This window comes from Trichosurus vulpecula, chromosome 6, assembly GCF_011100635.1.
Source record: "Trichosurus vulpecula isolate mTriVul1 chromosome 6, mTriVul1.pri, whole genome shotgun sequence".
In the NCBI taxonomy this organism is placed as follows: domain Eukaryota; kingdom Metazoa; phylum Chordata; class Mammalia; order Diprotodontia; family Phalangeridae; genus Trichosurus; species Trichosurus vulpecula.
In genome coordinates, this window is record NC_050578.1 from 85527732 (window position 1) to 85544077 (window position 16346).

Below are 16346 nucleotides of genomic sequence, written 5' to 3' on the forward strand. Positions count from 1 at the left end.
AAAGGGCAAATTACATCACATGAAGAGGCACAAAGACCTATTACAGTAGAGGGAAAGAAAGAAGGGAGATGTGCATTCTTTGAACCTTACTCTCATCAGAGGGAATAACATATTCAGTTAGGTATAGAAATCTAACTTACCCTATAGGAAGTAGAAGGGGAAAAGGGAAGGAGGGGGAAAGGGTGGTTTAAAGGGAGGGAAGAAGATGTAGGAGGAAAGGGGAATGAAAAGGGAGGGGGCTGATAGAAGGGAGGGCAGATTGAAGGAGGCAGTGGTCAAAAGCAAAATTCTAGTGAGGAGAGAAAGGGAGAAAGGAGATATAAAAGCATAAACGAGGTGGGGGGAATAGAATGGATAGAAAGACACAGATAGTAATCATAACTGTGAATATTAATGGGATGAACTCTCCCACAAAACAGAAGCCAACAGCTGAGTTGATTAAAAACCAGAATCCTACAATGTGTTGTTTACAAGAAACACATTTGAAGCAGAGGAATACACATAGAGTAAAGGTAAAAGGCTGAAGCAGAATATATTATGCTTTAGCTAAAGTAAAAAAAAAAAACAAAAAAAAAACAGTGGTAGCAATCCTGATCTCAGACAAAGGAAGAGCAAAAATAGGTCTAATTAAAAGAGATAAAGAAGGAAATTCCATCCTGATAAAAGGTACCATCAAAAATGAAGTAATATCATTACTAAACATATATGTACCAAATAGTTTAGCATCCAAATTCTTAGAGGAGAAATTAAGGGAGTTATAGGAAGAAATAGACAGCAAAACTATGCTAGTGGGGTACCTCAATCTCCCCCTCTCAGAACTAGATGAATCTAAGCACAAAATAAACAAGAAAGGGGCAGCTAGGTGGTGCAGTGAGTAGAGCACTGGCCCTGGAGTCAGGAGGACCTGAGTTCAAATCTGGCCTCAGAAGCTTGACACATTTACTAGTTGTGTGACCTTGGGCAAGTCACTTAATCCCAATTGCCCGGTCTGCCTTCCTCAACAGCAACAATAACAACAACAACCCCCCCCCCCCAAAAAAAAAAAAAAACAAGAAAGACGTTAAGGAAGTGAATAGAAATTTAGAAAAGTTAGATATGGTAGACCTCTGGAGAAAATTGAATGGGGATAGAAAGGCATATGCCTTTTTCTCAGTGGCACAGAGCACCTACACAAAATTGACCTTGTATTAGGGCATAAAACCTCACAATCCAATGCAGAAAGGCAAAAATATTTAATGTATCCCTTTCAGACATGATGCAATAAAAATGACTTGTAATAAAGGGCTATGGAAATATGGACTAAAATTAATTGGAAACTAATAAAGAATGAGTGTGTCAAACAACAAATAGTAGAAACAATCAATAACTTCATCCAAGAGAATGACAATAATGAGACAACAAAAGCTGTTCTTAGGGGAAGTTTTGTATCTCTAAATACTTAAAAGAATAAAATAGAGAAAAGATCAATTAATTGGACATGCAAGTAAAAAAGGTAGAAAAAGAACAAATTAACTCCCCCAATTAAATACCAAATTATAAATTCTGAAAACCAAAGGAGGGATTAATAAAATTGAAATTAAGAAAACTATTGAACTAATTAATACAACTAAAACCTGGTTTTGTGAAAAAAAAATAAACTTTTGGTTAATTTGATTAAAACAAAGAAGAAAACCAAATTAACAGTATCAAAAATGAAAAAGGTAAATTCATTACCGATGAAGAGGAAATTAAAACAATAATTAGGAGCTATTTTGCCCAATTGTATGCCAACAAATTTGGCAATCTTAGTGAAATGGATCAATATTTACAAAAATATAAATTGCCCAAATTAATGGAAGAGGAAATAAAATACTTAAATTATCCCATCTCAGAAAAAGAAATTGAACGAACCATCAGTGAGCTCCTTAAGAAAAAATCTCCATGGCCAGATGGATTTACAAGTAAATTCTATCATTATTTAAAGAACAATTAATTCCAATACTATATGGGCTATTTGGGAAAATAGGCAAAGAAGGAGTCCTACCAAATTCTTTTCATGATACAATTATGGTACTGATACCTAAACCAGGAAGAGCCAAAACAAAGAAAGAAAATTATAAACCAATTTCTCTAATGAATATAGATTCAAACATTTTAAATAAAATATTAGCAAAGAGATTACAACAACTTACTATGAGAATAATACACTACGACCAGGTAGGATTTATACCAGGAATGCAGTGCTGGGTCAATGTTACGAATGCTATTAGCATAACTGACCATATCAGCCACAAAACTAACAGAGATCCTATGATTATCTCAATACATACAGGAAAAGCTTTTGACAAAATGCAACACCTATTCCTATTAAAAACATTAGAGAGCATAGGAATAAATGGAGTCTTCCTTAAAATGATAAGTAGCATTTACCTAAAACCATCAGCAAGCGTTCTCTGTAATAGGGATAAGCTAGAAGCATTTCCAATAAGTTTTGGGGTGAAACAAGGTTCTCCATTATCACCACTGTTAATCAGTATTATACTAGAAATATCAACTTTAGCAATAAGAGAAGAAAAAAGAAATTGATGGAATTATAATAGGTGAAGAAAATAAGCTATCACTCTTTGCAGATGATATGATGGTATACTTAGAGAATCCTAGAGAATCAAGTAAAAATTGCTTGAAATAATAAACAAATGTAGCAAAATGGCGGGATATAAAATAAACCCACACAAATCATCAGCATTTCTATATACTACTATATTTCTATATACTACTATATATTACTAACCAAGCCCAACAGCAAGAGAAATTCTATTTAAAGTTACTGTAGACATTATAAAATATTTGGAAGTCTACCTGCCAAAACAAATCCAGCAGCTATATGAACACAGTTACAAAATACTTTTAACACAAATAAAGTCAGATCTAAATAATTGGAAAAATATTAGTTCCTCATTGGTAGGCTGAGCTAATATAACAAAAATGACAATGCTACCTAAGTTAATTTATGTATTAATTGCCATGCCAATCAAACTATCAAAAATTATCTTATAGAGCTAGAAAAAATAATAAAAAAATTCATCTGGAAGGACAAAAGGTCCAGAATATCAAGGGCATCAATAGAAAGAAATGCCAGGGAAGGTGGCCTACCAATACCAGATCTTAAATTGTATTATAAGCAGCAATCATCAAAACTACTTGGTACTGGCTAAGAAATAGAGAGATCAGTGGAATAGGTTCAGTACACAAGACACAGTGGTCAATGACTATAGTAATCTACTGTTTGATAAACCTAAAGACTCCATCCTCTGGGATAAGAACTCACTATTTGACAAAAACTGCTGGTAAAACTGGAAAATAGTATGGCAGAAACTAGGGATAGACTAACATCTTACACCAAGATAAAGTCAAAATGGGTGTATGATTTAGATGTAAAAGCTGATACTATAAGCAAATTAGGAGAGGAAAGAATAGTTGACTTGTCAGATCTATGGAAAACAGAAGAATTTATGACTGAACAAGAGATAGAGAACATTATGAAATGCAAAATAGATAATTTTGATTACATTATATTGAAAAGTTTTTGCACAAACCAAGCCAAAGCAACCATGATAAGAAGGGAAGCAGACAACTGGGAAAGAATTTTTACCACCCAGTGTCCCTAATAAAGGGCTCATTTCTATAATCTATAGAGAACTGAATCCAATTGGTAAGAATACAAATCATTCCCTAATTCAAAAATGATCAAAGGATATGAACAGGCAGTTTTCAGAGGAAGAAATTAAAACTATCTATAGTCATATAAAGCGCTCTAAATCTCTATGGATAAGAGGAATGCAAATTAAAACAATTCTGAGGTACCAGATTGGTTAACATGACAGAAAAAGAAAATGATAAATGTTGGAGATATGGGAAAATTGGAACACTAATGCATTGTTGGTATAGTTACGAACTGATCCAACTATTTTGGAGAACAGTTTGGAGCTATGCCCAAAGGGCTATAAGACTTTGTATACCCTTTGACCTAGCAATACCACTTCTAGGTCTGTATCCCAAAGAGATCATAAAAACAGGAAAGTGACTCATATGTATAAAAATATTTATAGCAGCTCCTTTTGTGGTGGCCAAGAATTGGAAATTGAAGGAATGCCCATCAATTGGTGAATGGCTTAACAAGTTATAGTATATGAATGTAATGGAATACTATTGTTGTAAGAGAAATGATGAGCAGGTGGGTTTCAGAAAAACCTGGATTTACATGAACTAATGCTGAGTGAAGTGAGCAGAACCAGGAGAACATTGTAAACAGTAACAGCCACATTGGGAAATGACTAAATTTTATAGACTTGGCTCTTCTTAGCAATGCAAGGATTCAAGACAACTCCAAAAGGCTCATGATGGAAAATGCTGTCCACATCCAGAGAAAGAACTATGAAGTCTAAATTCAGATGAAAGCATACATTTACACAGTCTCTCTCTCCCATTCTTTCTCATGGTTAATCCCATTGGTTCTAATTCTTCTTTACAATATGACTAATGTGAAAATAGGTTTTAATATGAATGCATATGCAGATCTTGTAACAGATTGCATTCCATTTTGGGGTTGGGGGAGGGGAGGGATAGGAAGAAAATTTGGAACTCAAAATCTTATGAAAGTGAATGGTAGATACTAAAAATAAATAATTAATTTAAAGAAAAAAAGAATTAAAGAATGAGGTGCCCTTTCTCCATGTCAATACAAGCAGACAGCTACTTGGATCCTTGATGCAATCTCATTTTATCTTCTCCTGGAACTGGTGTCTTTAATCTATTCTCTGTTGCTTATTTCAAATTTCTCCTTACCAAGTGTCATCTTCCATTTTGCTTACAAACACACTCAGTCATTAATAATTGTGTAAAATTCACTAAACAGATACTATTAGAAGGTGGAGATCTTCACTCAGACATGGAGACAGAGACCTGGTTACATTCAAAGCAAATGTTATTTCTTTCTCTCATGAATTGTCAGATGAGATATGTACTTGGAGCAGGTATAGACTGATCAGTGACTGTGACTGATCAAGAAGACATCAGGAAGTCTTTATTTGGGGTGATGAATGGCAGACTTGTTCTTTCATTTAGTCTGTAGTAAGAACAGATTTCAATTTCTTCTTATGCTCATCCACATCCTATTCTGCAATTGATTTCTATGTTACACTCTCAGTCTTTTTTTCTTCAGTATATAGGCTAGAGACAACTCCTGCTTAGATCACCAGGAGTTTGCAAAACTCTTTTCCCTGCTCTTTATCAATCTATGTGGTTATGGATTATGTTCACTGCTGGGGAAGCCTGGCTCCTCAGTAGTAGAGAGAGGATCCATAATTTTCAAATTTATTGGTTTATCACCCTTATCCTGTAGACTCTAGAGACAATTCTACTTGTGCCTCTAGTCTAGAGTTTCCTAAAAAGGAGGAAAGCAAAAGAGGTACCATATATGAATTGTGTATAGGACACGTCATTTTAATCTCACATTGAGACCACTGATAAATAGGAGATAGTCACAGCTTATGTTAGTAGAAGGATTTAAGTAGATTTCCGTATCTTAACTTATTGCTGCATCATAATCAAGTGAGAGGCTAATATTTTAAGCCTTATAATATACAATATTTGTGCAACACCAATAATTAGGCATTTCTCAGGTCACCTCAGAACTTGGAATTGCTTAATCCAAGAGCCAAGCTGTGGTTTCTTTGTTGTGGCCTCTTGCTTGTGTCTCCCTTTGTGGTTAATCAACTATTGCTACTGCCTAACCACAAGAACATTGACTCCTCTCATGGACACTGTAGTTGTTTCCTTGTTGGCCTCCCAAGATATCACGACCTTCTGAAACTCACAAAGTTACCTGGATTCATTCAATGATGATGTTAAGCCACTTAATTAGGGAAGAAACAACTAATACTGAGGCCCTCTGACTTGAGTTCTCCCTTCCCCCCAAACCTCTACTTTGAATTAGAGGCATTAAACATGGAGCCCACAACACTCCAGAGTAAGCTAACCAGATTAAAATATAATTGACCAATAGTTAAAAATTAAACAAAAATACAAAAGAATAGATAGGTCTCTAAGTCAACATCCTTCGACATTGATCATTATGTACAGTTTAGTGGCCCACATTTTGATTTATTTGACACCACTGGTTTATATCACCCACATATCACTCTGCACTTCACTTTCCCAGTCTCTCCTTTGATCCAGACTTAGAGGATGAGGATGAAGTAGCCAGACTTAGAAGATGAGGTAGCCCTTCCATATGTCAACACAAACCCTTTCTACTTCTATTCTTGATCCCATCTCCTATCTTCTCTTGGAGTATTTTTTAATCATTTAGCCTTTCTTCCTAATGTTAAATTTCTCCTTGTGGAATCTTTTCTTTTGCTTATATATGCTCAGTCAAAAATAATTATGTACAAATTAGTAATATGGAAATGTTTTAAACTATTGCACATGTATAACCTATATTTGATTGTTTACCATCTCAGAGAGGGGGAGGGGAGGAAGTGTTAGAATTTGGAAATCAAGCCTTAAGAAACCTAAATATTTAAAAATTGTTTTAACATATAATTGGGGGAAATATTTTCTTTTAATATTTAATTTATTCATTCTTAGTTTTCAACATTCATTTCCATAAGTTTTAATTTTTCTCCCCCTCTCTACCCCCTCCCTTCACAAGATGGCATGCATCCTATATGGGCTCTACACATACATTTCTATTGAACACATTTTCACATTAGCTATGTTGCATAGAAGAATTATGATAAATGGGACAAACCATGAAAAAGAAAAGAGAAGAAAACAAGACAAAACAAAAGAGAAAAGAGTCTGCTTCACTCTGCATTCCAACTCTGTAATTCTTTCTCTGGATGTGGATGGTATTTTCTATCATGAGTCCTTTGGAAAAGTTTAGGTCCTTGCATTTCTGAGAAGGGCTAAGTCTATCAAAATCAGTCTTAGCACACTGTGGCTGTTGCTGTGTACAGTGTTCTCCTGGTTCTGCTCACTTCACTCAGCATCAGTTCATATAAGTCTTTCCGGGTTTTCCCAAAGTCCTCCTGCTCATCATTTCTCATAACACAATAGTATTCCATTACATTCATATACAACAACTTGTTCAGACATTCCCAAGTTTATGGGCATCCCCTCAATTTCCAATTCTTGGCCACTATAAAAGGAGCTGATATAAATATTTTTGTGCATGTGGGTCTTTTTCCCATTTTTATGATCTCTTTGGGATACAGCCCTAGAAGTGATATTGCTGGGTCAAAGGAGGTGCACATTTTAAAGCCCTTTGGGCATAGTTCCAAATTACTCTCCAGAATGGTTGGATCAGCTCATAGATCCACCAACAATGAATTAGTGTTCCAACTTTCTCACATCTTCTCCAGCATTTATCATTTTGGTGGAAAATATTATTAAAAAATAATTCTGTATAAAGACATGGGCTTGTCTAAGTCGGACGTGGGCTAATGGCTGTTTGGGGGCATAAGGTACCTACTTTACCTTTTAATCCCACCCCCTCCCCTCCTCCCCTTCAATACATAGAACTCTCTGGCTGTGATTTAGAATTGTCTTCATGTTTTGATGTCATAAAGCAAGTTCAGCTACTGAGGAGCAATTAGCTCCATTAATATATGACAGTGTTCTAGCTCAGAAACCAACCATGTAGACTCAACCCAATGATGAATCATACATGATCTGAAGTCTCCCCTACCCATAAGCTTCTACATGGTCATCAGGAATAGGCACTGAGCATGCTTTACAAAAGGAGTGAGGGTACGTATTATGTTACTTATCTGTTCTGTTGTTTTGTGTATCCTAGTAATTCATTTAGCCAGTTACATGGCTATCTAGAGAAAAGGGAGAAAGAAGCACATTTCTTCTTTTGATCTAAGATTATTGTACCTTCCTGATACAGAACTAATATGGAATTAGCTCATGGGCTTCCAACCCAGGATTGGGAGCTTCTGGGAGATTAAAACATCACCATTGCAACAATTAATGTCAACTAGGTGAAACTGCTACTGTGGACCCTTAAAGTAGCAGTCAACAAATTCAGGGATGTGCTAATCTGATCCTTGCTTTTGACTTAAAAGTGTTATTTCCTGTTTAGATTTCCTGCTACTTACCTAAGCATCCAGTATCCTAGGCCCCAGGGGACAGCAGTGTGGGGACTTGGGCTTTACTACCTTTGAATCTTTTCTCTACACTATTAAATGAGTTAGTCTTTGTTATGAGGGTGCCAGATACTTCCTTTCTCCAAATTCTCAGAGCTTGGTTTTCTGAGTCAAGTGCATCAGCAGCCAACCCAAGTGACTTATATTGGGACCCAAATAAGTGAGCATATTGCAACATCAGGAAAAAGTATCTTTAAAACACTGTCTTACTGAGAAATAATTTTACAGAGATAATTATCTACCATGAGACAGTTGGAGGAGGATTATAGCCTGAATGAATAAATTATATTGTAACAAGAAACTGTAAATGAAGAACGAACACAAAATGTGGGAGGGAAACATACGATGGTTCTTGCTCCAAAAAAGGCCAAGGTCTTTGATTAGGTTTAATATCTTCTCTTCAAGGGGTGGTATCAGAATTCCTGATAACAACCACAGCAACAGCAACAAGAGTAGCTAGTATATAGAGATCTTTAAGGTTTACAAAGCATTTTAGATATATCCTCTCAGGATGTAGGTGCTATTATGATTTCTGTTTTGCAGATGAGGAAACTGAGTCAACTAGAGGTTAAATTACTTGCCCAAAGACTCACATGTAAAAACTGCCTATAAGCTAAAGAAAATGGAAAATATAAATGCAGCATGTTACTATCTTTATTAAACATAATTCTCATTAAAAGATGTTGGATAAAATGGCATATCATGGAACAAAATAGAATATATTAAGATATAATGACAGTGGAAAGAATATTGTAAAATCTGAAAAAGAAAAACAAAAACCAACAATAATAAAACAAGATTGTCCATAAAAGAGAAAAGTGAATGCGGGATATCTTTGGGAGAAAAAATAAAAGTAAATTAAACAGAATCTTGTCATGAATAGAGTGTCTAAATAAGCCTGGAAGCTTATTATTCTAGGTTATTGTTATCTAGAAGTTTTAAGGTTTAAGAATATCTGGACAAAAGAAATTATAAGCTTTATGTTTGTATCTCTTTCTCCTAAAAAGTCACAGAAGGAAAATTTAACATCAGCTCCCAATAGTATGTAGGATATATAAGACCTTCTAGAAGGTCCTTTGTTTAATATTTCAACATGATCTTAAGTATTCAGAATACAGTAATTTGAAGTGAAACGCAAATACATTTTTATAAGATAAGCTCTTTTGAAAAGCAAGCTAGCTGCTCCAGTGTGGGATGTGGCTCCACCATTTATTCTTAGGACTCTGTATTTCCTCACCCAATCTAATCCCACAAGTATGCATGTTATAATAAAGTATAGAATCTGAGGAACTGAATGAAAAAAAATCACACTCCATCAATATCTCAATAACAACAGCTGACATCTTACTCAATAGAGCAGCAGCCTTTCTTACTCCACAGTGGTCAGCTATGACTCCTGATGCCCAACAACCATGTTGAAGGGACCTACAGATGGCATTGATCTTGGTGCCATTTTTTCCTGTGTGGGATTCTTCCAACATGGGAAAGTAAAGATTATTACTAATGATCAAATAAGTGGGATCACCTCAAGCTTGATTTATATCAACACAGAATGTTTAATCAATGATGCTGGAGATCAAGTTGCTGTGAATGGCACTAATACAGTCTCTGATGCCAAACATCTGACTTGATGATATAGTTGTATAATCAGACATAATGAATCGGCCTTTCATGGTGGTAAAACAGGCATGCATAAGGCCTAAGTGGAGTGCAAAGAGGAGACCAAAAGCTTCTCTCCAGTATCTTCTATGGTCTTGACCAAGATGAAAGAAATAGCCAAGGCTTACCTCGAGAAGATTGTCATAAAGCTGTCATCACAGTATTGGCCTACTTTAACAATTCACAATGTTTGGCCACTCAAGATTCTGGAACTGTCACTGGTCTAATGTGCTGTGAATCATCAGTGAGTCAATTGCTGTGGCTATTGCTTATGGTTTGGATAAAAAAAGTGGATGCTGAGAGAAATGTATTGATCTTTGACCTTGGAGGTAACACTTTCAATGTCTCCATTTTTACCACTGAAGATGGAATCTTTGAAGCCAAGTCCACAGCTGAATATACCCACTTGGGTGGAGGGGACTTTGACAACAGCATGGTCAACCATTCATTGCTGAGTTCAAGTGAAAGCACAAGAAGGATATCAGTGTGAACAAGAGGGCTATCTGCCATCTGTGCTCTGCTTGTGAACATGCAAAGTACATCCTCTCCCAGTATTCAGCCCCATATTGAGACTGACTCCCTCTATGAAGGTATTGACTTTTCTACCTTTATCACCGGTGCCCATTTTGAAGATCTGAGTGCTGACCTTTTCCGTGGCACACTGCACACTGTGAAAAAGTCCCTAAGGGATGACAAACTAGATAAATCAGATTAATGACATCTTCTTGGTGGGTGATTCCACTTACATCCCCCAAATCCAGAAGTTTCTGTAGATATTTTTCACTGGCAAGGAACTCCACTAGAGTTTCAGTCCTGATGAGGCTGTTGCCTACATATGGTGCAGCTGTCCAGGCAGCTATATTGTCTAGAAATATATCTGAGAATGCTTTTGTCTTCTTTCCCTTGGTATTGCAACTACTGGTGGATAAAACCTGCTTGCCAAGTTTGAGCTTACAGGAATCCCTCTTGCCTAAGGGCTGTTCCTCAGCTTGAAGTAACATTTTATATTGATGCAAATGGTGTCCTACATGTTTCTGTTGTAGATATGAGCATAGTCAAGGAGAATAAGATTACTATTACCAATGCCAAAGGTTTTCTGAGCATATGGTCCCAGGAGGCTGAGAAATAAAGATTGAAGATGAGAAACAGAGCGACAAGATGTCTTCCAAGAACTCTCTTGAATCTTATGCTTTTGACATGAAGGCTACAGTAGAGGATGAGAAACTCCATGATGGTGATGAAGAGAAACAAAAGACCCTTAACAAATGTAACAAAATAATCAATTGCCCAGATAAGAACCAGGCTGCCAAGAAGGAAGAATTTGAGCAGTAGCGGAAAGAATTGGACAGGGTCTGTAACCTCATCATTACTCGGCTGTACCAGACTATAAGGGTCATCCCAGGAGGCATTTTGGGTAGATTCTCAGGGGATGGAGCAGCCATCCAACATGTCCCAAGGTATTTCTTCTGGATTCACCGTTGAAGAAGTCGACCAAACACATTGGAAGAAAAAGCATTCTACACAGCTTCCCAAAAGTCAAAGGACTCAAATTTGTAGCCAAGGCAGTGGAAGTTTAAAAGTAACATTTAAGATAATGTAAAAATACGGACATTCTGAGTACTTGAAAGTATGCAGAGGGAGAGAAGGAACCAACCTTGCATTTTATCAGTACGGCAAAGAAGTGGAAATGTGATTCTTGTCTTAGAGAATAAAATCAATTTAAAATTGACATAAAATAACAATAAGTCACATTTATGTAGGCCTTAAGATTTTCAAAGCACTTTCCTTACAACATCCCAGTTATGTAAGTAATATCAATGCTGTTAGTTTGCAGAAGATGAAACTGAGGCTCAGAGAGGTTATTTGATTTACCCTAAGTTACAGAGCTGTTAAATGTTAAACTTGGAATTCAAATGCTGGTACTCCTGACAACAAGATCAATGCTCTTTTCATTAAAATGTGAATTAGCTAATGCATGCAATTTTAAGCATCAAATAATTAGGCCATTTCTTATGTTTTTCTTCATTTCTAGGGAATCAGGTTTAAAACAGAAAAGCCATTATTTAATACACTATAATTAGCTTGTAGAGTAAATAGAAGTATAGTTTATGAATTTGCTAATTGTCCTCACCTATTTTGGATATTAACCAAGATTTGATCTGTATTTGTAACATACATTTGAATTGCGGCCACTTTATTAATTTAATTGACAACCATTTGTTAAGTGCTTATTGCATGTGTAAATAGCATTGGTGAGATAAAAATAATATAGTTCTTGCTTTCATAGATTATGGCAAGAAGATGTGAAATCTATATAGTGACAGGATGGTATTAAAAAAAAACAGAAGTATGACATACGGAATATGGTAGAGGTACAGAATGCTATATGGGAGAGGAAAAATAAAATTTGATCCCCTGGATGGAACGTTAAAGGCTTCATGGAGAAGGTGGCATACAACTAATCTTCCCAATATAGGAAGAATTCTAAAAGGCAATTGTTGAGGAGGGGTATGTTTGTGGCAGAGAAGTCATAGGTGAAAGACAGTTACAAAGTTGGGAAAGGTCTGATTAAAGGCAAAAAAGTGCTGGATGTGTACAATGAATTATTCTTAGTAAATTCTGGCTGAAATATTATATACAAGGAGAGGAGCAGTATATGATACAACTTTTACCCTAAGGCTTTCAGACACATATGCATGTGCGCATGTGCGCGCGCGCGCACACACACACACACACACACACACATTTTCATTGCCCTGCCCTGTTTTAAATGTATGGCTAGAAGCTATGACTCCAGTTAAATTCATCTGGTAAGTCATGCAAATCATTTGTCCACTAGCCAAAATTAAAATCACTGTACTTTGTTTTTTTATTGATGCCTTTTGGGTTTTTTATTTTACAACATCATAGTTATCCCCATCCTTCTCCCTCCTCCTCCTAGAGCGCTCATCTCATATTTTTTTAAAGTCAAAAAAAGGGAAGAGGGAGAAATGGTCAATATGCTAAAAAAAAGTCTGAAAACGTGGGCAGTGTGTAACATCTGTCATTACACTTTGTTTTGTTAATTTTTAAGCAAATAAAACAATTAACAAATCAAATTGTGCACTATCCATCTTTGAATTTATTGCATTGTCGTTTATGTAAATGTAGCTTAGGAACTCCTGGCTGCAACTCTTGTCATTGTCAGCTCTGGATTGAGATTCAGAGGAACTGGGCTTGAATTCTGGCTTAGCTGCTTGTTACCTTTGCAACATTGGGCAAATGACTTCGTTTTCTTATCTCTAAAGTGAAGGATTTGAGCTAGTTAATGTCAAAGATCCCTTTCACCTTGGTTTTAGGAGCCAGTGAATCCATAAGCTGCTTTGTATCAAGGAACTCTGTCATCAGGCTATTCCTGAAGTAAAAGTTCTTTAGAGGCTTTGGTCCAACTCGATTGGGACTTAAAGGGTTCTTGCCCACCTGGTTAACTCTTAGAGGATCTGGTCCTCCAGACACCTGCACCAGCAGAAAACAGTCTTGTATTAGCTAGTTTGGTCATGTTCATTCACCTTAGACCATATTGTAGAATCTCTAGGATAGATAATCTAGAGCTGGAGGGGGCTCTCAGGGCCAGCTGGTCCACCCTTGACCCCCCTCATTTTACAGATAGGGAAACTGAGGATTAAGGACTTTAAGTGAATTGGCCAAGGCTACACAGATAGTATCAGAGGTGGAATATAAACCCATATCCTTTGAAATTAGAACCATTACTCTGTTCCATTGTACTACCTGGTGGAATAGAATACCTGTCCATCCCAGTACAATATTCTGCATTTGTTTTGAAGAAAAAACATTTAAAATTATATGTTGCTATTTTAGGGATATCTATAATTGGGTCTATTTGTATCTCTATGCCATTAGACAAATATATATATATATATATATATGTATATGTATATATATATATATATACACACACACACAAACATACATGTATGCTTGTATAGATTTAACTTGTTTCTATTTAAATAACTATATATTTGGACAGCTAGATGGAACAGTACATAGAGTGCTGGGTCTGGAGTCAGCAAGACTCATCTTCCTGAATTCAAATCTGACCTCAGACACTTACTAGCTGTGTGACCCTGGGCAAGTAATTTAAGTCTGTTTGCCTCAGTTCCTCATCCATAAAATGAACTGAAGAAGGAAATGGCAAACTACTCCAGTTTCTTTGTAAAAAAATAAAAAAGGGGGTCAGGAAGAGTCAGATACAACTGAAAAGTAAATGAAATGTTTATATTTAGTTCATAATTCCTGAATCATTTTCCTCTTATACCATTTCATCCATTCTATTAAAAATTTGTTTCATTGATTCTAATGTCTCTAGAATATATCTGACATGCACATTTATTGGGTTGTTTTCTAGGGGGACTATACCCTTTTTATACTTGGGGGAAAAGGACGAAGCAATTTTGAAATTCCAGAAATATTTCCTGTATCTATGTGCTTACAATGTACTTAATGTCTTCTGATCTCATAGATTGGGACATGGAGTTGGAGACATTAACAATGTAGCATTTCAACAAATGAAATTATAATATGCAGATAGAGCTCATCTGCAGTGGACTGCCATATATCGTTTCTAAACCCATCTCCAAGAGAGCCTCTCCTCATTCAAGACATTTCTGTTTTTATCTTTTCTGGCTTTGCGTGATTTTATCCACAGAAATTCATTTCATGTAACATTTTTAGTTCATTTCCCACCCCCACATCGCTTTGCAAAAAAGGAAAATAGATATACAAAATTTTTTAGATACAAAAAATATTTATTCTAGATTCTTTAAACAAAGATTTCATGCTCTAGCCCTCTGAAGTTATAAATTCCCACTGGCTGTGGTATACTTTTCTCTGGTCTTCATGTACAATAGCTACCTGCAATGTTAACTATTCCTGAATTCCTTGATACCAAACAAACTAGAGACCAAGTAGATTCTTTGGCTGATAGGACTGATTTTGGAGCTGGAAGGGACCTCAGTGAATTTCTGAACCAGATTGTACATTCTGATAACAATCATAATTGGTCAAGAGCTGAGCACAGGCTCAGAGACAATATGTTGCCCTACCCCAGGTAAGTGGCTAGGATGGTAACAATAGAAGCAGTCTTAATGATATGCACTTGAGGAAATACTTGTAGTTTAGTAAATATGGACTGTGATGACCTTTATTTAAATCTTGACTCTGCTGTTTGCTACTTAAATGACATTGCACAAAAAAATTAATCTTTCTGGGCCCCTAGTTTTTTTTTTTATAATCTGCTAAAGAGAGGGTTGGATTCAATGCTCTATAAAGTCTTCTGTTTCTAAAATCCATACTCCAATGACTACCCTGACTACTGAGACAGCTAGACATCCAAAGTGATTGAGAAATCGAAAACAACTAAGGCAAGTCAACTGGCACTTTGTCCAGAGTGCTGAAATTTCGGGATCACAGAAATTTAACATGTGTGTACCTTTACAAAAAAGATTAGCACCTAGCTAGCAAAAATAGTTGGTTGAAATAGGAAGGTGTTAGGTCAAGGGCATCTGATGATATGTATCTGTAAGCCACTATAGTAACTAATTATACCTCTTGCTCAACTAATTCTATCTTAATTATTCCCTTTTAATTTTATTTTTCTGCTTCTGAATTTGACAAACACCAAAAAAGGGAATAGTTCCAAATACAAAATAGAACAGAAAAAATTGGATGAAAATGGATTATATGGAAACTACAAGACTCCAGCTTGCTTTTAAAATCTATGTTAAGAAATTCAATATATTACATGCTTGTATTTCCCACTGAACTTCTTTCTCTTCCCTTGTGTGCAATTTTAAAGACCTTTATGACTTCATCTTCCCCCTTTTTCTTTCTTCCTTTTTTTTGTAATACTATTGCTAGGTTCCCCTCTTCCTACATACACTACTCAAAAAACCTTCTAGGCTAAAAACATAATGCTTATAACAAATAAACTCAGTCAAACAAAATAAATTCACACATTTTCCATGTCCACAAATATATATTCAATACCTTGGATCTATTACCCCTCTCAGAAGGTGTGTACCATGCTTCATCACAGGTCCCCTATTGCCCTGGCTGATCATTGTTTTGATCAGAGTTCTTAAATCTTTCCCAGTTGCTTTTTTAACAAATGTTGTCACTATATAAATTATGCTCACTTCATTCTGCATCAGTTCATGCAAATATGTCCTGAAAGTGTCCTTTTTGCCGTTTCTTAATATTCTATTACACTTATATGCCACAATTTTATTCAACCATTCCCTTAATAATGGTCACCCCCTTATTACAATTCTTTGCTGCAGCAAAAAAAAAAAGCTTCTATACATAATTCTTGTAAAATATGTTTTTTTTTTACTTTGTTCTTTTTGTTCCATAGACCTAATAATGGTATTGATTGGCAATTATTTAGTATACTATTGTCACATCCTGAGTTATAATATTAATTTGAGTATGTCCTCC